General features: G+C 39.4%; 1 protein-coding gene across 2 annotated transcripts in view; it reads right to left on the bottom strand.

Moving 5' to 3' along the window:
* GRAP2 (GRB2 related adaptor protein 2) overlaps positions 1 to 11,975 on the bottom strand; it is a 41,364-nt gene extending 29,389 nt beyond the window's left edge. For both annotated transcript variants that reach the window (XM_056481792.1, XM_056481794.1), the window contains exon 1: positions 11,856 to 11,975. The gene's annotated coding sequence lies outside the window, so the exon portion shown is untranslated. The remainder of the gene's footprint in view (positions 1 to 11,855) is intronic.
* Positions 11,976 to 22,673: the final 10,698 nt, after the last annotated feature.

The following is a 22,673-nucleotide window of genomic DNA, read 5'->3' as shown; positions in this document are numbered from 1 at the left end:
TTGCACAAAGGTAAAACTACAGTTAGCTCAGTAAGAAAAAGTAAAGTTTCTTTGTCCTTTTGAACATAAACCCGTTTTCGTACAAAATTTCATCTGACTGCAAAATTTATGGTATGAAGTTTGCCTTGCCTCTTTTGTGTATTTTTCCTCTCATCTTGTGTTTTTATGAAAGAATGAAACACAAAAGTCCAGTCCAACATGCATTTAGCCATGATATTGTAAACATGAACATGGGGAATCTAATTACTTGGTTTTCATGGTCCTCTTATCTTGGACATGTAACACATAATTGCAGCTCAGCCACCTTTGTTCTGAGAGGAACTGACAAAGTGACACACACATGAAGCTTCACATTTAGGTAAGGACAGAGAAATTGAAATGCTGCTAGTGGAATCAGTGGTATAATGACCACAGTGGTGATACCTTCATTGCATAATGGCCCCACTTGACTTTGGAGCCTTTTTGTTGTGTTAACTGTATTTTTTCTGGTCAACTTTCGTTTAAACACAGAACCTCTTTTACAAGGTCTAAGTGCTACAAAACCTCCTTTCTATAAATTAAAGTCAGCTCATTTGCATCTGCATTTGGGAATGGTTCTGAAAGGGTTTTAAAAGAAATCAATTACAATAATTCAATCATATAAAGATGCAACTGCAACAGTCAATCCAACTTCTCATTATAAGATATGTGAATGCCAGCTTGTTACTATTTCTGGGGTTTTCTCTACACAGTGATTGTACCATTTTAAGTAGAAGTGTGGAACATATTTCATGTTTGTCAATGCATTTTTTCGTTCACTTGGATTATGATACCTCAGAAATTAAAGTGCAGCAGCAGTTCCTGAATGATTTAACATGTAGACATTTTTTACTCTGAATTAGGTACAACTAATTCTTGTTTATCTTAATCCAAAATTGAATTATATCAAATTAGAATGGTTATTTTCTGGAATAAAAACGAGTCACAGCATAGTGTAAGAGTATTGGTTACTAAAATCTAATTAAGCACAAAAAGTTCCTTATAGGCAGATCAAGTCTGACATCCTACACTTCCCCTTCTCACATCATGGGCACTGTTATGGCAAGGAGGTTCATGGAAACCTCTCTGCATAACCCTTGTACATCCTGCAAAAACAACCCTGGTGCCAGTCCTTCAGGGAGCAAGTAATCAATTGCTGCTCTGCAGGAGCCACACAGCCTGCAGACTACTCAATAGATTGCATGTGGCAAAGAGGGAACACTGTGCAAAGGGTGTGAATGAGTCATTTGACATTTCAGGTTGACTGAAGTCATTCTGCTGCATTTATTTCCAATCTTGATATGCTATCCACATTTGCATATTAAGCAGGATGTGAAGAAAGAGATTGAAATTATTTGCCACAACAAATGCATGGAACACAGCAGACTGCATGTGTGTGAGAATGAGAGATTGCATGCATGGGTGGGTGAGCACAGCATCGTGTGAGGTGCCTCTCCTACCTTCATCCAGGAGCAGGCATCCTACAGGCAAGCCTGAGCACATCTCAGCAAAAGTTATGTTTGAACCTGTGTTATCTCCAGGGAAATGAATATAAAGATGTTCATTGGCAGCATGCCTGAAGAGAGGAATAGGGGTCCCATGAGCATGCTTCAGGTGATGTGTGTTGTGTTTTCTTTGGCAAATACAAATCTGGATGAGCTGGTCTGTGTACACTTGAAGGGTAGGTAGGTGTGCTGTGTGCATGTGGGTGACAAGGAGCACCCAAGAGCATGAGCAAGTGTCAGCTGAAGCTGGAATTTATACATTTGCCAAACATTTGTTTGCAGTGAGCCACCTACTTAAAGATTTCCATGGAAAGAATACGTGGCAACCTCTCAAAGTATTCCACTTTGCCCCCCCACTATTCTGCAAGTTATTGATAGCACACTCAATTAACCTTGGGGAGAGAATACAGAATGGACATTGTCTCTCTCAGTTTCAGTCATTTTTGCTCAGTGACACAGTTTGCATACAAACCATGGAGGAGTGGTAGTTAAATCTCCAAGTAAAAGTGCTTCAATGAAAACAAAAGTGCACATTCATGACATTGAATTCGTGTTAGACCTTGTAAGCTTCATTATCTGAAAGTCTAAATGTTGGACCAAGTCATTGCAGATTATGTCCCATTAAGCAGCGAGTGCAATTCTAGTTCAAAAAGTTTAGAGAAAATGTACTCTTAGATTTGTTTGGCTGGCAATTGCAGGCATACTATTGCAATTCCAATTTACCCACTGTGCTTGTATTGGCTTTGTAGAGAAGATAAAATGGAATGAGGCAAAAAATCCAATTTTTATTAGTAAGTCCACTTCAAGGCACACTTCTTGAGGAGAAGGTCTGGCAAGCAGTGGAACTTGTGATGCAATTAGGGGAGACTCCACACCAAAGGCCTCTGTAAAACCCCTGAGGGTCTGAGCAGCACTGGGAGCTCCAGATGTGCTGAGGACATCATACCTTAGGTAATCTGGGCAGAGGCACAGCATGATCTATAACAGCTACAAACCAGTTCACAGATCCCCTGAGAAGTGGCTTTGGTCCTACCAGCTCACTTAAGCATAAGAGTATGATTGTTTTACCTTGATTTTGCTCTAAGACTGAGAAACAGATGTGTACATATTTAAAGAAGCCAGGTGTTATATTCAACATCACATCATGGTTTATGAGGGGAGGAAAATCTGCTATTTCTTCCACAACACAATAAAACATTATGCACAGTTGTCCCTACAAGACATGCTCCAGAATACACTCTGCTGGTATCAGTGTTGTCATCTAAGGATCATCTCATGAGGAAGAGTTGAAAGAAAAAAAAAAAAAAACAAAAACAAAAACACCCAAACCAAACCAAAATCAAACCCCAGGGAACTGATATTTTATTTGTTGAACTCTCTTATATAGTCTGTTGGACTACTTCTTGTGTTACATTTTTTCCCCTTAGCCTTTCACTCTCTTTCCTATCCATAAGGCAAATCACTTGAAATAATGGCATTTTTTCCATATGGTGCTCTGTAACAAAAACCAGTGGGTTAGAGCTGTCTATAGAATTCTACGATAAATAGATTAAAAGGGATTTGTGGTGATCCTGCAGTTCAAGCCCCTGCCCACTGCAGGGTTAATTTTGAAATCACACAAAGTGAGAATGTAACCTCATCTTTCTACAATGATTACTCTAATGAAACACAAGTCTCATTTAGGCAATGATATAAATCATACACAGACCTAGATTAAAGACATATGGAAATAATTTAGATGGAAGACCTGCATTAAATTATTTGAGATTTTCTTTCAATATGCATTCATAAGATGGTACTGACTGCAGTGCTAGACTCCAATTACAAAGCACATATTATCAAAACACACACTAAAATGAGGCTATCATTACAATCATTATTTCCTGAATTCTGTGTGCTGAAGACCCTCATTACATAGTTTCAAAAAAGCTGATTATTTGCAGATAGAATTCAGGAAACAATGCAAAACAGGAAAAAAGGGGAAAATTCCAAAGTGGAAAATATGGTTACTTTACTAGGCACAGTGGAAAACACTACATGTCATGTACCTCAGACAGCCTTCAAGAAGGTGTTCCTCTTCTAAATACTTAGGAAGTCTGCAGAAGAAGGTTTTGAGAGCCAGAAACGGTAGGAGCTGTGCAGCTCTTGTCTTTCAAGATGCATTTTGAACATGGCAAGGTTTTTCTCACAGGCTCTGCAGTGAGAAAACTGCAGGAATTACTCGTCACCAGATTTAAACAAGACCCATGCACTGCTACAGGGAGATTTAACCAAGCAAAACAGGATGAATGTGATTACTTCTATGATGAACAAGATCATTTTTTCCAAATTGAATACATCTGAAAACTTTATCAACACTGCAATTCTGCTTCCATATGAAAAAAAGAAAATCAAAATCCTATTATGCTCACCACACTTCCATTTTGGCTCTGGTCTCTATCTGGTCTCTATCTCTAGTGTATCTACTTTAGTTGTACCTACTTTAGTTGCATTCAGATTTAAGGACTGCAATGTTCAGATTCATTACCACTGCATATCTTGCTGTATTTGATTATGGTGGGCTGTCTCTTTTGTCTTGACAGATGAGCCTTGTTTTTTAGTTTAGCTTTACAAAAATGATTATATTTAATAAAGTGAGCATCCTTGTAAAAGAAGCTAATCCACAAATATCCACAAAACTTTCCCTGAATTTTGGAATGCTGTTTTCTTGGTTGCTCTGCCTGGTGGTGGTTGGACTTTGCTCATCTCTACAGCTTAGAAAGGAAAGCAGGAGATGCTCAGCCCTTCCGGAGCTTGGGTCAATGAAGCATCCAAGATTGCAGAGAAGATGATGCACTCAAAACCACTTCCTGAAAATATCATGCTAGTATTTAGATTGAAAAGGAGAAGAACATTTCAAAAGAACATTCTGCTCAAAAGTAAAAAACTATTCCAAGCAAAAAAGTTAAACACACAAACAAAACTGTTCAAAACAGCAGTTATTCATTAGGAAAAAAAGCACTTCTCATTCCAAGAGATCCCCAATGCATTTCACAAATCATGAATTATATTCAGACTCACTCTGTATATCTGGTATCCTGATATTCTCCATCGGGGTGGGGATGCAGCAGTACTAGACACAGACCACACTCTGCTCTGTAGCTTCTCCCTGGTGTGTTTTAAGGAGTTAAGCTGTTCCTTTGTCTTTGCTTGCTAAAACTACCCAGCACTCTAATTAAGAAGCCCTGTTATGAGCTCTGGTGTTTTTTCCTGCAGCCTCACTGAAAATAACACTTCTCTGGACATGCCTGGTATGGGTTAGCTGAACTGGTAAGTCTGAATGTTAAAATATGATGACTGTGTCCTTTGACCCCAGCTTTACCATGCAGGGCATCTCTAGTTTGGCTGCTGCTTTCCCTGACTCTTTTTATCCCTTCACCAAACAATGAAATCCATTCCTCCAGTGCTTTTCAGCAGTGTAGAGCAGGTTAGGAGCAGAAGCAACAACTGCCCAATTAAAACTGAAATGTCAGATATGAAGAAGGCAAACTGTAATCAAACTGACCTGCCTGGATTATCAAGGCAAGATGCCTTTAGGCTTGTGCAATTAACTGAAGAATAATTGATGACCACAGGCAATCAACCTACAGATGCAGGTCTCATGTGCAAGAAATGTGCTGGGGCACATCATTCAGTATTGACTCAGAGAAAAGGGCTTGACTCTGTTTGAGTCACTAAAACCATCTCCTAAAGCACTGAGGTTTTCCTTAGAAATCTCCCTGAAATTACCAGCTGAAATCACAAAGTGCTTAGAAGACTCAGAGCAGTGGCTACAAGTGTGCTGTCATTCCCAGTGTCTCTGTAAGTTGTATGCAAGGAATGGTAAAATCTGCTCAGCTGGTTGTGGAGAGGAAAGGATCCTTCAGGTGAGGGTGGTGCCCTGATGGCTTATTACAATGAGACACTTAAAATAAAAGCAGGTGTGGGGAGCTTTAAGGCACTATCAAAGTGACGGAAATGAAGCCAGAAAAAGGAATTTTTTTTTTCTGGAGTACTGAAACAACATCCTGGGATAACACTGGGAGAGCTCCTCATCCAAACAAGCCCTTCATCTTCCCTCCCTTCTACTTCCCACTGTTCCTTTACCCCTCTCTTTAGAAAGAGCTTGCTGAGGCCTGGCTTTTCTTCTGCTATGGCTTTTCCTGCATCTCAAGAACTGATGTGTGTAGCTGGTTTTCTTTTTTTACATCAAGACAACTACTGCTTATTAAATTCCCTATGGAATTATTACCAAGCTGTCAGAGGTACACCTCCAAGGAGGGATGCTGCATTGGCCACAGCTGGCTACAATGCCATGAAATCACCTGTGCCTTTCCTTCCCTGAGATTCCCTACAGAGCAATACAGCTGGAGTAAACCACATGACTATTAAACACTGCTTGGTTTTGGCAATGAAGATAGAACCTCTGGGAGTACAGAGCCTGCAATGTCAACAGCATCTGAAAGTCAGTTGAAGCTTTTCTGCAAAAGAACTAATTAATAATAAAGATCAGGATGTTTAAAGAACTGACCCTCAAAAGTCCTGGAGATTTAAGAAAGTATTTCTAAAGCCATTCCACAGTTGCAGTTATTAATGAATAATTAATTTCTACAGACATCATCTTGTGCTTGCTTCAACCTTGTTTGCTCCACTGACTTCAACAGTCAAGGGGAACAGTCAGAACAATGCTGAAAACTGGTTAGAAAATAAAATTAATTAGTATGTACTATGGAGTTACTTGCCATGTCTGTGTGCCTTCAGCTGACCTGAGTTTTGAATTTAAAATACAGATTCAGTGGTTTTGCTATGTATCAGAAGCACAGCATTAAGAATTACAGCATTAGCTGTATGGGCACATAATGAATTTCCTGAGATGTTACACATAAATCTATTAATTAATTTACTAAATAAAATGATTCTTAAATATAGGTTCTTTAAGAAACTTGTCACTTTCAGTTTGATCTTTCATTTGTTTTTGTAGCCTCAATAATGGAATAATTAATCCAGATTTTTATTCTACTTAAAGATCACAAAAATCTTGTGTAGACAACACATTAAGATTTTTTTCAAGGCTTTTTACCTTTACAATACAATTTAAAAATTTCCCTTCGAAAAAACCTCAGAGTTTGATTTTTTCCTTCAAAATGATACTACAAATGGAGCTTTCAAGACACCTGAACTGCCCACGGTTGGAATGGTCCTTTCAGAGTGTTCATCACCTTCTCAGTAGAACCTCCACCATCTCTCAGCAGGAGCACTTGGCTTCACTTCTGCTGGAAGCAGAGTGGAGCAGCTGCTGCTTGGAATAAAGAAACTGTGAGCAGCAGCATCAGCCCCACTGAGCCCTGCCTTGCTGTGATGTCGTGGGAAAGGAAAAAATATTTTCTTGAAGATCATTTAAAGCTAATCTGACAACACAAACATTCAGAGATTTTCGTTATTGAATGGGCTTGCTACAGCAAATGGAGGAAAGAGCATTAAACCTTTTGGGCACATAGAACAGGTGTCATTACTTGGGGTACAGGACACAGCAATATATGTTATGTCAAACCTGTAGGCAAAGGATGCAAGTGCTGCACATGGCCTCTGCTGAAGGGAATAACACGATGGTGACACCACTGATTTAACTTTTTGCCATGTAATATTGCCTGTCCTTCACCCCCTTCTATTAAAAACGTAGCAGTACTTGCTGGCTTCAATGAATTAACATTCATCTTCTGTCTAAGATGGGAAAGTATTTACAGACTACACTCAGTTCTCTTTGAGAGCTGAGGAAATTAGGAGAGTTTTTAAATTTTGATAGATCTAATCTCAGAGATCTGTTACATTATTAGAATTATCAAGAAAGTGCAGTCCAAGCAATGTAATGACAATGCAGTTTGAAACTTGATAACACCTCTTGAAACTGTAAACTACTCTCCCTGACAGAATTGGAAGCATTTCTTCCATCCCCGTGTGGAGCTCATTGCACTTGGTTCATAGAGGGTTTGGTCACCTTTCTCAGAATCAATATTTTTGACCACTACTAGAGAAGTGACAGACAGTCTGATGTGGTACAGCAAGTGCCACGTGCAGGCAGGGAGAGAGAAGCCTCCACTGTCCTGCCTTTACATGCCTTTGTATGAAAAACAATTACCAGAGCCCCATTATGCACAGAGACAGCTTCAGAAGCTGGTCCATATCCCAAAATAATCCCTGTCTGGATTGCAAGGTTATGGAGAGTTTCTCCTGTGCCAGAATTCAGTTGTACCTCAGAGTGCCTCTGACCTGGAAACATGATATTATTTATGTAGCTAGATTTTAAAAATAAAAAAGAAATGCCAGAGTTCCGAGGGTTTAAGTTTGTACTCTACGAGTTACTGGTGGGTTTTTCATGATAAGATAATAAAAATGAAAAAACTGGGAAACTGGAAAGACTAGAGAATATAAGGCATACCAGTGCCTCGGGGAGAAAAAGTGGCATGTTATTAGTACTGCTCTGAAAAGATAAAGCCATTTATAAAAAAGACTGAGCTGGGGAGAGAGATGAAGGATGGATCTTAGAGTTCCAAGAGAGGTAAAAAAGAATTTCATCATGTGTTAGCACATGATGTTCATTTAGGCATTCAACTAATTTTCTTTAACCTCATAATACTTTGCAGTACTGAACTCTGATTCTAGTGCCAGGATGATGTGTCCATCTTAGCAAGCTTTTTCCTCAAAGATTATTCCCTCCTGCTTAGATATTATTTAAAAGGGACTTTAGCATGGTTCTCCAATTAGTAGAATAATTTAAAAAAAGAAAAACAGCTACAGGAAGAATTCAGACCCAAACTTTTTTTTTTTTTTTTTCATTCTTATCAATCTGAAATCCTTCTAGAAATAGTAGATACCAACATGATTCAGATAGAGCATTCTGGGCAAAAGTTAAAAGAAAAGGAAGATACCTTTCCTCTCCCCCAGCTTACCCAGTGGGGTAAGTTCAACACCCCTGGGACAGCAGCAATCAAACATCAGAAGCATTTGAGTACAGTATCAGCCCCCTAGAAGGGCTGTACCAGGGGAATTAGTTTGTGTCTTGAACCTTGAAAACTATAGTACACACATTTTTTAGACTAGCTGATGTCTCTCCCAATTCTACTCACGTTTGTGCGAGTCTCTTTCCCTCCTCCTCTTTAAAAAAGTGCTCATTTGAAATAATGTTTAAATAATAAATAATTTGAAATAATATTTGAAATTAAATTATCACTATAAAATTAAATTATCACTATAAAATGTAGAAACAAGTCAGTCTTGTTTAGTGCTGAGAAAAGAAGAGTAGCAATCCATTTTCCAAGTCCAGCTCAGTTAAAGATTTGCTGTGCATTCCTGGGCAATCACTTCATCCCTCTATTGTAGGACACATTTAAAAAATGCAATGCAGCCATACCTGCAGCTGTTTCAATGGAATGGGGTGCCAAAACCCATTTTGCCTTCTCAGGGCAGCAGTTTATTTTTGCAGATTGTCAGGTTAGGCTGGTACAGCTTTAGTGCTTCTGTCATCTCAATGTCATCACACTCATGTATGAGGGCTCGATTATGAAGTGAGAGCATTCACACTCACCTGTCTTAAAGGCTGGGCAAAGCACCCATCAATAGGCACAAATGTGTACAGACATTCAGATGAAAGGCTTGTGCAGGAAAGACAAAGTTACTGATGGTAATATACTTCCTTTTCTGATGGACAAATATAAAAAAAAAGGTGGAAATCTAAGTTAAAAAGATGCCGAGGACTCCTTCAAGGGAGCTACAAAACAAAGATTTTTGAAAGATATCAAGGGACATTTCTGCTGACTGGGATATGGCTGGCACATCTCAGCCCTGAGCTTCAGCTCAAGAGTGTTGCCATCATTATATTGAATATACATGTGGCACTTTGGGACATGGCTTAGCAGTGAGCATGGCAGTGCTGGGTTAATGGTCAGACTTCTCCAACCTTCGTGATTCCATGATTCTATAGAGCAGTTTGAGGAACTGAAAAAAGACAGAATTGGTATATTCTTCTTAGACCAAAACCAGACTCTGGAGATGAGGAAGAAAGGCAGAAGAAATCAGGCCCTTATTATATTATAAAAATCTAAGTAAATTAAAATGAGCCCCAAAGACCTGGGCATATCAACTGTTGGTAGCAATACTTCCTTACTCATCAAACATGTGGCATTTTGTCAGCCACAGTGGGTAGATTCTTCTAACTCATACCAGAGACTGAACTTGTCAGTGAATGTATTTTATGATGCTTATATATGTTTAGATATATATACACACATACACATACATACATATCTGATGGCTCCGCTAAGAGGAGAATTTCAAGTGAAAATACTGTTAAGGGAAGAAACATAGAGAAGAGAATAAAGATAATTTTCATTGTATCAGACAATAAAAATAAACCAAAAGGGACTGCCTACAGCAGTAGTTCCAGCTCTGTGCTTAACAGCAACCTCTTGCCTGCCAAACTTTCAGATATTGCTTGTGGCTAAAGAGAGCTGCTGTCAAGCTGCAAGTTGATTGGGAAGGCAAAGTGTAACAATGTGCAGAAGACATTTCAGCTGCACTGCTGGCCCCTGAATCAGCAGAAACAGAGGGCATTGGTGTATGGCTGCAAGAGTAAGAGTAATCATAAGGGGAAAAAAAAAAGAAATTCCATGCAACCAAGTAAAGGAAGACAAAGTTTGAAGAGGAAAGTGATGTTTCTTACTAGATGTTTTTTACTAAAGAAATGGAGTACTGGAGTACTAGACAGGCCTGCAGAGCTGCTTTGCCTTATGCAAACTAAAGTTGGAAGGTGTAAGAGATCAGGACAAACAGCCTACTTGAGCAGCAGAGCCCTGTTTTTCCACAAGCTGCCTGTTTTGCCAGGCAGATCCATCAGTCTTAAAAATTTTAGGAGATGTGTGCAGAAATATGTGGTAGAGATGAAAGCAAATCCAAAATGTAGACAACAAAACTAAGCTAAATTTAGCTGTGTGCATTTCACAGTGCACATCCATCCATCTCCAGGTTATTCTGCTTTCCTGATAAAAATGGGAGTGACAGCGCTTGGTTGTGCCTAATCTCTTATCCGTGGGATTGTCAGGTTCAAATGCAAGAATGAAATATAAATAAATGTCACTAAATAGGAAAGCAAAGGGAATTGCTTCACTGCAAGAGCAGTGCATTTGTTCACTGAGCCACTGCTAAGGAAGCAGGTTTCCTCCCTATCTGCTCCACAACTCATTCTGCCATCACATGGTAGCCAGAAGTGTTATCCTGTTCAGAAACCTGGGAGCAGAGGATGAGTTTCTCTCTTTTCCACATTCAAGTGGGTGGCTGGCACTGTTGGCTGCATCACCTATGGCCTTCCACGTCAAAATGTAAGTGGTAAAAGTCCAGCTCCTCCTGTCATGCCCATTTACAAAAAGCTCAATTATTATTAAACCTCTATTCACAGGACAATTATAAATGGGACAGGCTCTCCTGCTGCTGTTGAAGAGAGTTTGGATTATTGTTTTTTTCTAAGAGAATGTTGTACTGCTACTAACTCCTGTCTTGGAGACTGATGTCCTTTTGCTCCTACAAGACAAGTATTATGAACTTTATGCACACAAACACACATGAAACACATGCAAGACCTTGCCATACTGCTCTATAGCACTCCAGTCTAAAGATGTGTCCCCTAACAATATTGCCTGTTATTCTTAAAATGCATTAAAAAGATTTACAACAACATTAAAAAGCAATTGAGGAAAAATTACGCCCATGTCTGACCCCTTGAGAAACCACCACATTTCATAGAAGACATAAGAGATAAGGAGAAATAGCTTACTTGGGTAGCAGAGCCCTGGCTTTGAGCAAAAGGAGGGTTAACAGTGCTAAATCTCCAATTGCCAGAAAGATTTTTCTTTATAGGCATCTTGCCCCTTTCAGTATGATCACAATGGGTGTCTCAGAAACACAATAGTCTGATCTCTGCTAGAGCAACCTTAAATATTCAGGGAAAAGTTTTATTTCTTTGCTTTGTGCTTGTGGCTAATAAAAAAAATTCCTATTCATTCCTATTCAAAAAAAATTCCTATTCATTATTTTCTTTGCTCTGTTTCAATAAATACACTCCTCCTGAGCACAGTCTTGATCCCCCACTGACAAGGAGAAAAACCTGATGCACCTGCAGTGGAAAAGAAAACACACAGAATCTCAAGCCTTGCAGATAAGCTCTTACTTACTTAAACTCTGTAGAAAATGCAATGCTGATTTAGCCAATGCATCTCCCCATAAAACCTCACAGCAAAAGAAGCAAGCACACAAGCAGGTCTGTACCTTTGTGGCAGGGAGTTACACTCTGGTCTGTCAGGATCTGTGGTGGGACAGAACAGTGGGGGGATGGCACGAGTCTCATAACAAGCTGTCTTCAGCACAACTGCTCAGCAAGGACCCCAGTCTGTGGAGCCATGTGGGACACACAAATCTTCAGCCCAGCATCACAGCCTCTTCCTCCTGAAGCACAACCAATCAAGCTGGCAGAGAGCAAACCCCAAACCACACAGGAACTCACAGTCACAGCAGCCTACTGAGCTGGGTATGGGACACAGCCTAGTGTGGTTTTACTCTCTTACTGCAAGGCAAACTGCTTGAGAGCAGTTTCTCTGAATGCTACAGCTGTGCTGGGGCACCTCACAACTTGCTCAGTGTTGAGTTATTTAATGTGTGTGTCTGGAAAGCACTGGCCCCTTCAGATATTGGTATTGATCCTCAAGAGCAAGCCACAGGTGTCCTAAAGTGTACCCTCCTCTCTGTTATGGGGGGACAGCAGTGGCCATAAGCCATCAGCACGTGAATCTGGGGCACCTCTCCTGCCACACATCCCTGAGATGTGACTGAGTCTGTGAGGGTCTGTGCACAGTGCACCCATCAGCTTGGATGTCTGTGAGCAAATGCAGGTGAATGCAGGGATCAAGAGGGACTTGATATGAGAGAGAAACCAGATTCTGCAATAAGTGTGTACCAGGGAGGCTGTCCTCAAGCTGTGAGAAAAAGAGCTATAAAAATGTGGTTCTTACAAGAACACAGAAAAGGCACATTTGCTTATTCAGTTGTTGCAGCAGTTTGGTTGCTCCCAGGAGTGTGTTGGGGTGGCCTCTGAGTTTCCCTCCCATCTTTTCTTCTCTGCTCTCTGAGCTCCAGTCCCTCCTCCCACGGGCAGCCTGAGGGCTGCCAGGGGTCAGCAGGGCTGCACTGGGAGAGGGACCATCAGTGTTTGGAGAAATGATTGTCACTGGAGAGCAGAAATCTGCCTTAGGAAATGCCAGCCCCTGCCTGGTGCGCTGCCCGCTGTCGTTAACATGAAGCATTTCAGAGGAAACAAAAAGGAGTTGACATCAAGTGAAATTTCCCCCTGCAGCCACCAGTCTAGGACCTCTTAAAACCCTAGCCTAAAAACATCATCTGAATTCTCCAGGGTAGCTGTAAGCCACGAAAGGGCATTTGCTGCAGCTGAAATGGATTCATAAATCACTGAGCTCCTGAGTCAATGAGATCCACATGGCTCTGAGTCCTTGCAGCCACTTTTCTTTCTCCTATTTCCTTGGATCTGGTTCGGAGCCTGGCCAAATGGTCTGTGCTTTTTCCAGCCTGTTGCTCAAAAGCAGCACAAACCCCCCAGTTTTACTCCTAATTACTGTTGACTTTGCAGAACAAGCAGCCAGGTTGCTGACGTTCCATCTGTGTTCTTCAAAAGAGCACAGGTGTTATAAACTGAAATGGGCAAAATTTCATTGATAATATTGAGCTATTTAGTATTGAAAAAAGTACTCTTAATTATATCTTCAAAATGTTCAAAAAGTTACAGAGAACAATTAAGGTGTTTTGTAACTGTTATTAAATTACTCTTTTGCAATTTTTAATAGTTTGAGTACTTCCAATACAAAATGTTCTGATTTTCCAGCTAAAAAACCAGCTCTCTATCTCACAATTTACTTTGATTTGAATAAAGAGGTAAAAACACACTAAACAATAAAAATGCTTTTGGGCAAAGCATAACTTTCTATTTGGCTCAAGATAAAATACTCTTAGCTATTCAGCCAATTTTTTTTTTTGTTTTGCATTGGAGAAGCCAATCTTACCAGCAAACTAAAAATCAGTTACATATGCACCATTGTAGCATTAGTCACATGGAGCTGGCTCAAGAACAGAGGCACAGAGTGCAACAATCAAATGCTGATGTCTTTTCTTCTAGCACTAAGACTTGTACAGTGTTCAGCTTCATTGATAAGGCATGATGTGTCTGACATTAAATGACAAACAAAAGCAAAGACTGGAAGTTAATGCATGGCTATATTCAGGCTTTTACAGTCTCAATGGCTTAATTTGAATATTACTTATATGTAGACATCTACCAAATTTAATATTTCAGAGTGGAGTTTTTTGTTTCTTTGTTGGCTTGTTTTTGGGTTTTTGTTTTAATTTTCAGAGGAAGATCTTTCAGGATATCTTCTAATTCTGATTCAACTATTTTGATATATTGCCACCAAAATACTGATACTGTAATGCTGTATCAGTCAGTATGTTCTTTTTACACCTCTGAAATATTCCTGAGATCCTGAAGTGAGGAGGAGGAGTATGCTGGCATTGTTCATGTTGTTCCTTTTGTATGTGTATAGACCTTCAACCTGTCATTCTTGAAGTTTTCAGCATTTACTAAAAACAAAGAAACAGAAGGAAGTGTGGCATGCACATCAAATCCTAGACCTACAAAAATCAAACCAGCTAAGGAAAAACATGAGTACCAAGGTTTTTGTAAAGCCAGACTTGATCGCAGGAGGTTTAGCTAATCAACTTGTAAAGCAAATCAAATCAATGTATCCTGCCATATAACCAATGTCACAGTGCTACTGACACAGAGAGGGAGAGAAACATACAAAGGGAAAGAGGAATTTCGTGATTGAAGTTTTCTAATAGCTTCATTGAAACACATGATAAAATCAGATTCTCTCAGCAGGCGACAGACAAATAAAAATGGACTCCATTTGAAGTGCAAACAAGAAAAAGACACAGGGAGCTGTAAAGGATACAGCACCTTCCTCATAAACATCCCACTTCCTCTCTGTTCCAAGTGTTTGCAACTGTCTCTCCCTGTGAAAACTTAATTAAACCACTATATTTCCCATTTAAGTAATTTGAAAATGTGTGTAGTTTGATAAAAAGGTTAATTAGCTCTATTCTTTAGAAAACTGAAAAGGTACCACTTTGATCTTTTGCTTGAAATTCATGCCAATCCTTGCATTAAAAATATCCCTCAATCTGCACTGTGGTAGGAGAAACATAAGGGGGACTATGGGAAGAGGGTTCACATGGAAAACAAAATTTATTAGGAGTTTTAACCTTTCTACTTTTTGTTTTTATAAATTATACAACATATTGTCTCCCTTCTTGAGATTGGGCATTTGTCAAGGTTTGAAATCAAACTGATACATGATGAAAATGGACCTTGTCTGATGACTCAGCTGGGAATTGCTCAGAAATCTACCCAGCCTTATGCTAACCAATAAAAAGAAGGGATGGGAACAGGAACATCTCATAAAGCTGTGAAATAACAATTCACAAGCATCATTTAAATCATTTGGAGGCTGCTTTCCCTTTTCACTCTGCTGCTGCATTGACCAAAGTAATCTCCTACTGAGTATATGAGCTGGGAAAGCTGATGGATCCAAGATGATTGGTCTGCAAAAACTGGTTTTAGCAGAGCAATTCAGTGACAAATGGAAGATCTGGTTTTAGTTCCTTCACCTCTCTGCTCTTTTTTAGAGCCCTTCAACAATTCTGTAAATAGAAGGGTTGCACTAGACTGACATGAGACATTTCCTTCCCTTCTCCCTACTTGCAGATATTGTTCTTTTGCTGCATGCAACTTTCACTGACTGACATTTGCATTTGGATCTTGTTATAGGTGTGATCAAAATGCTAAATACATTAGCACCCCAAGTCTATTGAAGCAGTGGTTAAACAGTTGAAGGTGTTAGGCTGTGTTTAAACAAACTTACTGGGCACTAAAATTATCCATTTCTTCTTTTATTTTATGGTGCTCTCCATGCTTTTAATTGACTTTTCATAGTGAAACACCTGAATACTGTGGTTTTAACCTGTAAATGTAAAAGCACCTAATTATTATGGAATACATTATGGAGTAGAACCAAGTCTCTTTCCTTCTAGTTTGTATCAAACTGTAGTCTTGCCAAAAGGAGAGGCTAGACATATTCTCTGCTTTCTCCTCGGGTCTGTTATGGTTGCTATATTTTTGGTTAAGGACAATTGATTGGGACCAAAAGGCTGTTGCAGAAAGCAGTGTCCACTTCTCCTGTTCATGAATTTTGCTGCCATGGAATCCTGATTTTGGCTTCCTTATGCAGATGAGAAATGGAGGATGAAATTATTGCTGCCTCTGTTTCTTTCTCCAGAATTTTAAGTAAGTGATATCTCAGAATTAGGGATATCCTGAACATTCCTGACAGCTCTCTTAGTGTCCTTGGGTGGGTCCCATCCAGCCCCACAGACCTGTGTGTGTCTAAGTGGTGTGGCAGGTCACTGACCATTTCCCCTTGGCTTGTGGGATCTTCATTCTGCTCTCTGTCCCTGTTTTCCAGCTCAGGGGTATGGGTACTCCCCAAACAGCTGATCTTGTCATTGAAGGATGAGAGCAAGAAGGCATCCAGTATCTCAGCCTTTTCCTCATGCTTTGTCACTACGTTTCCCTCTACCTCCAAAAAAGGATGGAGATTCTCCATGGCCCTCCTTTTGTTGCTGATGTATTTATAAACATATTTTATTGTCTTTCATGGCAGCAGCCAGATTAAGTTCTAGTTGGTTGTTGGCCTTTCTAATTTTCTTTCTGCATAACCTCACAACACCTTTTTAATCCTCCTGAGTTTACTGCCCCTTCTTCCATGAATCATAAACTCTCCCTTTTTTCTTGAGTTCCAGTCCAAGCTTTCTGTTCAGCCTGACCAATCCTTCCTCCTTGTTGGCTTGTCTTTCAGCACATGGGGACAGCTTGCTCCTGCACCTTCAAGGTTTCCTTCCTGAAGAATGTCCAGCCTTCCTGGGCTCCTTCCTTCAGACCTGCCTCCCACGGGACTCTGAAAACTCTACCATTGCATGATTGCTGTGCTCAGAATGGCTTCCAACTATCGCATCACCCACCAGTCCTTCTCTGTTCTCAAGCACCAGATCCAGTGGATGCTTTCCCTGGCTGTCTCCCACACCAGCTGTGTCAGGAGTTATCTTTCACACACTCCAGGAACCTCCTGGACTGTCTCCTCTGCTGTGTTGTACTTAGGGCAGACATCTGGTAAACTGAAGTCCCCCACAAGAAAAAGGGCCAACAACTACGAGCCTTATCCCATCTGCCTATAGAATATTTTGTCTGCCTCTTCACCCTGGTGGGGTGGTCTGTAACACACTCCCACCTTATTGGCCTTCTCTCAATTTCTACCATAACCACTCAACCCCATCATCATTATCATTAAACTCCAGACAGTCAAAACACTCCCTAACACACAGGGCTCCCCCACTGCCTCTCCTTCCTCACCTGTCCCCCCTGAAGAGTTTACAGACACCCACTGCAAGCACTCCAGCTGTGTGAGTCATCCCACCATGTTTCTATGATGGCAACCAGGTCAACTAAACCTTCCACTCACTCAATGGCTTTCAGCTCCATGGGGAATAAGCATTCCCCATTTTGCATGCATTGGTGTAGATGTGCTTTGGCTGGGCTATTCATCCTGCCACATTTTTCAGGAGAGAAACCCTAATTCCTAATTCAAGTTATTATATTTGCAGAAATGCGTTGAGTTTTGTGATTTGGAGAATAGAATGAGCACCATGAGAAGTGTCTGGCACCACTTTCACTGACTAAAACTAGATATAACTGGAAAAAAAGCTAGAAAAACTGCAAAAACCTTTGTAAAAAAAATCTAAAAAAGTAAAAGTGAGAAAAGTAGCCACTAACAATTCTTGGGGCCTCCCAAGCTCATTAATGTGGGAGATCCCTGAACAGTGCAGTTTCTCCTTCTGGATTATGGACATGGTTATGCCACTGGATGAATGGCTGCAGAAAGACCTTGTGTTCAAGTGCCTCACATGGTTGGACTAATTTATAAATAATGCATCAGAGAAAGTCAGACACCAATGTAAATAGGGCTTCTACAACACTGAGACACTGCAAAATTTTCAATATATGCATAATGCTGAAAAGAATCAAGGATGACTTGAGAAGACCTGTCAATTAAAATTAGTAAGTTTGGAGTTGATTATTTAAACTAATTGCTCAAGGAAAAATTAGCAAATAATTACAGCTGCACATTAGAAAAAAGCATAAGAATAAACAATTTTTTCCATGTCATTCTCAGAAAAAAAATACTTAAAAATACCAACATCTTTACAAGTAAGAACTTAGGAAAAATGGCATCACTGTTGGTCTTAGGTTTACATGTAGATGGAAATATTTTTGAATATAAAGACAGATGAGCTGAAAAGCTGAACATTGAAAAGAAATTAGCATCCATTTGTCATTTCTGAAAACTAGTGTGTTCAAAGTAAGCAAGACAAACTAATATTTTCTGACTCTAGAGCACATATTAAAATAAATTGGTCTTTGTATTACTCTCCCAGAGCTGTATTTTCCTAGATTAATGGAGGGAATTGGACCCAAGGCAGCTGAGCCAGCAAATCTGCTCATTCTGCAGTTCTGACAGACGCCACAGGTCGAACCAAGTCTGTTTTCAAGCACTTGTGGTTTTGCCAAGGAACCATCCTGAAGATGCCCCAATGCACAAGAGGCACTGCAGTAGTGCACAGGGTCAGGCAAAAGGCCCACTTGGCCCAGTGTCCTCTAGCTGGGAGTGCCAATATGATCTATTTACAGAAAATGAGCAGGAAGAAGGGAAACAAAGCAAGCCTTCTTGACATTCCTTCCAGGAATTCTTCACTGCAACAAGTCTGCCTTGACTTGTTGAGCCAGAGATTGTATCTGAACAATTGTTTTAAAGAGCCATTTATTTTCTGTAAGTTTGTCTATGTTTTTGTCCCTCATTACATTCTGTGGCAATAAATGTGACATTTTACTTAATGCATGGTATGTAAGAACACTTCCTTCTTTTTGTTTAAAAACTCTGCCTGGTAATTTTGATAAGTTTGTTTGTGCTGGAAGAGTTAGGTTATGCTTACTTAATGGATTTCAAGTTGGTAGTCCAATGAAGTTTACAGTTAAAGACAATACTTAGTGTTTACCACTCAAATATCTTTACCATTGACATGTAAGTAACTTCTCCTTTATAATTAAAAAATTGGTTGAGAAACTTGGTAGTTTAGGGAATCTGTAAGAACATATAAAAGGTGCTGTCTTTCTTTGCAATATAATATTTAGACATTGATTTTAACTCTGAACCTGAAAGAAGTTCTTGATAATTACAAATGTCTTTATAGAGAAAAGAAATGGAAATACCAATTAATTAATAGTAGAACAGTATCCACACTACAAAAACTAGTATCCAGTTCATATAAATTTTTCCAGCTGCTGGAAAACCCCATAGAGAATCTGAACCCAAAAGGGGCTATGGAAAGTAAACTTCCTATTGTTCATCCTAGTGTAGAGTGTTTCTTCCTACCCATTATTTTTACACACTGCTGGAAGAACAAGAGTCATGTTCTATGCTCACTCCTATGGTAATTGGTATCTACTAGCTAGAGGAATTGTGCATTTCAGATGTTGTCATCTGGCATATTATATCAGAACCAGATTTTGAAAATTTTTCTAAAGAATTTTTTTCTAAGAAAAAGGGAGAACGAAGCATCACTAGGCCACCAGAGTTTTTGTTGAAAAAGACATCAAGGCAGCTGTTGCCTGTGTTTTCTATATGACAGATTTTTAAAAATGTAAACAAATATCCTGCAACAACTATAAGAAAGTCAAAGCCACAGACAAAGCCAGAGATTTCTTTTCCTTTCCCCATCTGCACTGAAAATAGAGCACTCTCAATTAGAAGTAGGGTTATTTACATAGAACATGGAATTGCTTATCAAGTCAATTTGCATTCTAGGGAACAAATAGATGGATTACAGTATTATGTATACAACTTATTCCTGCTGTAGTGATCCATGAAATTGCTGTTAATTTTGCTGAAGTGAGCATTATATTTTTAAGTGGAAGTGAAAGAAAATGAGGGGGAGGAGGTGAGCCATAGGAGCTGAACTTCAAATACAAGATTAAATTATTAGTAAGAACACAGCACTGCTGGGAACAGCATGAGCTGCTACATGGAGCCACTGACCTGTTGACTTTCAATACAATCAAGCATCCTCCTTGCCCCAGTAAATGAGATGAATTATGGGTGGTGATGGGCCTGTCACATTGCACATTCCTGTCCTCAAGTGATGTATGTGAAAGTGAATTCCTGCTGATACAAGCTCCATGCAGATCCCACTGGCTCTGACACGCCAGCAGCATGCATCTGCTCTCTGCAATGAAATAATTGCATTGTGATGCTTCTAACTACAGCTGCACATCATGATCTTCTTGGTTTTTCATTTTTATACTGATGAGAGAAATTCAAGACTGTTTAGTGACTGTATAAAAATCTGGGGCTATGAGATTAAACTAAGGAAAACTCTAACTGTACCATAAGAATTTGCATTTCAATGCCTTTTTTTTCCCCTCCTCTCTCAGCAAAAGAAGGCACATGCTTCCACCTCCACTGCTGAACTTGAAAGTAGTGTGTGGTTTAATATGGTTTCAGAACAACTCAGAAAAAAACAACTAACATTTGGTCATTCAGTTCTAAGCTGCTGTCACTGTCTGAAATTGCTATTGTCCTTCACCTGAGTTTTGTTAAGTGACAATACATCCTATTTGTGAACTAAAATATCCTTCTGAAAAGGAATTTGAAAGCCCTGTACTCATCAGTGACAGAAGTAACCACCTGAATTACCACCTGCAAACTCTCTGTATTTCTCCATTGTGCCCCTGTATTTAGCTCACCCCAGACTTAGTTAGTGTGATATTGTCAGATTCAGGGCTTGTAAAGCTTAACAACAAAACACAGGAATGAAAGAGGAAAAGTGAAGTTACACAGAGAAGGGGATCTTAGTACTGAATTTTCAGGCTTGCAGTTCCAAGAAAGGAGGGAACCAGAGGTCTTTCAGGGGCTGCAACCTTTCTCTTCAGGCATTTTACAGCATATGTTAATCTCTTGGCTCAGCATGCCAAACCCAGAAAAAATCTGCCTTATCTTCCCTTTCCAGTGGTTTTTGACAGTATCAGAAGTAGTGATATGACAAACAGGCATCATGATAACAAAAAACATAATTAGATGTTGTGTCTCTTACATTATGCTGGTCCCTAAGAGATCTGCTATCAAAAGCTGCTCACCAACATTTAATTTCTCTTTACTCCTACCAGACTTTCTTTCTACAAACGTCAGCCTAAAGAACTCAAGCTTGTATTTTAAAACTATGTTTGCTAAAATGTTAGTTTTTTAAAACGAGAATGCTTTCCATGCTAAGAAAAGTGGTATTTGTTAAAATGAAGGTTAAAAATCCTCATAATGCAAAAAGTAAAAATGGTAGGTCAGTGGCCTTAGAAAAAGGGGAAAATTGAAGTCTTTAGGAATAAAGTAATGGATCTGTTATAGCCCTCTTTTGTCACAAATAGGGTTGTATTGTGGGTGTCTAAATCTAGCAAACATTTCTCTGCCTCAGCCTGTTTTTCTGTTGTATCAGTCCCTATTTGATAAAGCTTGGTTTGACCAAAAGATTTAATTAAAAACTGGGATAGCAGAGCCTATCAATGGTTAGTCTTAAAATAGCTTGAAAAAAAGTCCTCTGGGATGCCAGAACCAGGAAGACAAAATCTTGCTTTTGGTCAAGACTGAGGTGCCTGTGCAGAGGTAGGAAGAGAGGGAATAACAAGCAATCAGTGAAATGGACTCCTGCAAGAGCACTGGGACTGAGAAGGGCTACAAGAACAGAAATGTGCTGTGGAAACCATATTAATGCTCTGAAAAGGGGGGCAAAGATCAATAGAGTGGTTACAGCAGATTTGTAACACAGCTTTTTTTATGCTTTATTCCAGCTACAGATGTCTTACATAATTTAGATCACTGGTGTTCTATATATTTATGTTCTGTATACAAACTATAGAGGATATGTAGGCAAAAGGAGAAATTGATTCTTTGGGTTCTAGGCAGGATTCAAAAAGTCATTCACTTTCCAGCTAGGTCACTACTTTCAGAATAAAATGTCAGATAATACTCACTGTGGAATAACATGGGAATAGGATGTCTGTGTTAATGGGTGACTTGTGTTAGCTAAATCAGTATGGCTCTGTGCCACAAAACAAAGAGAAATTGCCCACTTGTAGCTTATTTTCAGTTATTTTTGTGCAGCTTTTGCATATGTTGGATACTGCAGAAGTCTAAAGAACATCAAGGCTATTTACTACAGAGCAAATAATTCTACATAACATTTAAACTGTAAAATGGAAGAAGGAGAAGATTGTGAATACTCAGTATTAGCAGGAGTTAGTTTTGTTTGGATAATCTTCTGAGATGCTGTAAATTTCACTTGAGCTGAAGTTGCAGTAGGAAACTTCACAAAACAATCCAGTCTTTAATATCAGAAAAAAATTACTCAGAATTTTTGCCTTGATTTTCTAAGACTGAAATGCCAGATATTGAATACAAAGTCACAGGACATGACTATTCAAGTTGACACACTGTCCAAACCAACCAAAGTCACTGTGTACAGCATTTAGTATGTTGCTGCACTTTTGAGCCTGACCCATCAGTCCTAAATATTTTTGTATTTTGGATGCAGTTGGTATAGCAGAAAGGTTGTAATGTTGTCTAGTTTCATCAAGAGAAAAACAGAAGTGCTGCAATTTTTGGACAGGGTGAAAACAAATCTTTTGTGATGTGACAAACTCATTTCAAACAGAAGATTATATCTGTTTTTATTGGTGGGGGATGCATGGTGTACTTGCTGCATTTATTGCTTTTATTTTTATTGCATTTCTTTCTTTCTTTTCTTTCTTTCTTTCTCTTTTCTTTCTTTTCTTTCTTTCTTTCTTTCTTTCTTTCTTTCTTTCTT

The sequence above is a fragment of the Oenanthe melanoleuca genome, chromosome 1A (assembly GCF_029582105.1).
Source record: "Oenanthe melanoleuca isolate GR-GAL-2019-014 chromosome 1A, OMel1.0, whole genome shotgun sequence".
NCBI lineage: Eukaryota > Metazoa > Chordata > Aves > Passeriformes > Muscicapidae > Oenanthe > Oenanthe melanoleuca.
This window is presented reverse-complemented; position numbering and strand designations above follow the sequence as displayed.